At 43.7% G+C, this 1,642-nt stretch overlaps 1 protein-coding gene across 3 annotated transcripts in view; it reads left to right on the top strand.

The window, feature by feature from the left end:
* The window catches only part of PLD5 (phospholipase D family, member 5), a 195,313-nt gene that overhangs the window by 180,710 nt on the left and 12,961 nt on the right, over window positions 1–1,642 (top strand). The gene's annotated exons all lie outside the window — the stretch shown is intronic.

Here is a 1,642-nt window from a genome sequence, read left to right as displayed (position 1 = left end):
GAGAGCGGGATAAGGCCAATTTTAAGGAATGTGGGATCCTAGACAAAGACATGTGGAGAGAGGCAGGTGGAGAAAGGCTCTACAAAAGCTGCTCTTCTGCAGTTTGCAGAATGTTCGCTCCCTCCCTGTGATTTGTATTTCCCTTTTGTGTGGGCAACAAAGGCCTCTCTCTCTTGAAATTCCACTTCCGAAAACAAAATGGAGGAGTCACTGGTACTCCAGAAGCTCAGATCAGCGAAGTCCAACTCCAAGAGCTACTGGAATTTGTAGTCACAGCCAGTTGGGCTGGTTCTTCCTTCCTGAAAACAGGCTTTTTAACAAATTTTCCACCTACTAGCAAATTCTCAATGTTTGCCAGCACGCCCCTCTGAAAGGCAGTCCTGGAGTTGCACTTGGACTGGTTTGGTGGAACCAAGTGTTAACATCGCTGTCTGTTCCTGTACTAGTGACAAGAAGAAAGTCTCCACAAGCCAGGCAGTTCACTTACTGCCATCGTTGCCCTGCCTGTGGGCAGGGGTGGTGGTGCTGCCCTTGCCCACTGCTGCACCGCTCCTTCCCCCAGCCCTGCATTGCCTCCCTTTTGGTCTGGGAGCCCCCAAGCAGGGGCATGGCAAGGTACTGTTGCCCAGTGAGAACACAGGCCTGTTTCTGGTAGGTAAAGAGAAGTATCAAATGGGTATTTGATCAGAACAGCAAGTACTATACAACTAAAACTGAGAGAAGTACCAAAATATTTTTTATGACCACGGGGGGGGTCAGCTGTGCCACAGGGTAACAAGTGGCATGCCCAAAGACAAGTGTGACAGTGAGAACTTTAACAGAAGTTTTTCCTCAGATGTTCTGAGTATCTTCACTTTCTGGTCTTTATATTGAACACATCTGAAAAAGACAATGCATAAGAATTCCATTCTTTAGCTGTTCTGTAACTTAAAACTTCTATTCAAGAAAATAGCAAGAGTGTGAGAATAAAATTTCAGTGCAATAGCCTCTTAAAAGTTTCAGATAATAGACATAAATTATGTTTAACAAAATCACTTTACACTTCTTCTTGAGTTGAAACTCGTTCTTTGAAAACGTATTTCGCTTTCAATGTTTGTGCTGTCTAAAACAACAAGCATAACACGCAGTCATTGAATTTTATTGTTATACTCGGGAATCATGGCTATAATGTTGCTTAGCAACAAAATCGTCTTCCAGACTGGCTGATAAAACGTTAAGAGGTTTTGGTTGTTTTTCTTTAGTGTTCAGGAATGGATCTGGAATATTGGTCTTGAAATCTTGCTGTTAATTTTCTAGTATTTTCTGAACTTACTTGTAGTAAATCCTTAAGAACACCATTCAGTGATTAAGAAACCACTGTAACAGGCATTGTATTGAAAGAAAGAGACTAATCAAAGCCTCAGGATCTGTCCCTAAAGAAAACGTATGAACCTAGATGTCAGATGCAACCCAAGCAGATAAAGGTGAGAAGGTGATACACAGCAGGAAGGGAGCGGTCTGGCAGGGCCAGCTGTTAAGGACAAGTGGCACTTGCTCTAGCTCTATAAAGTGCCTTTAACAACCTCTACTCCCAGGGACTGTGTTGTTGCCTGTGAGCAACTTGGCAGGTGGCTCCACTTCTCTCCCCCTGCTCAGGCAGAAG

The sequence above is a fragment of the Pygoscelis adeliae genome, unplaced genomic scaffold (assembly GCF_000699105.1).
Source record: "Pygoscelis adeliae isolate BGI_AS28 unplaced genomic scaffold, ASM69910v1 Scaffold463, whole genome shotgun sequence".
NCBI classification, from domain to species: Eukaryota; Metazoa; Chordata; class Aves; order Sphenisciformes; family Spheniscidae; genus Pygoscelis; species Pygoscelis adeliae.
The sequence above is the reverse complement of the archived record's forward strand: the minus strand, read 5'-3'. Positions and strand labels throughout refer to the sequence as shown.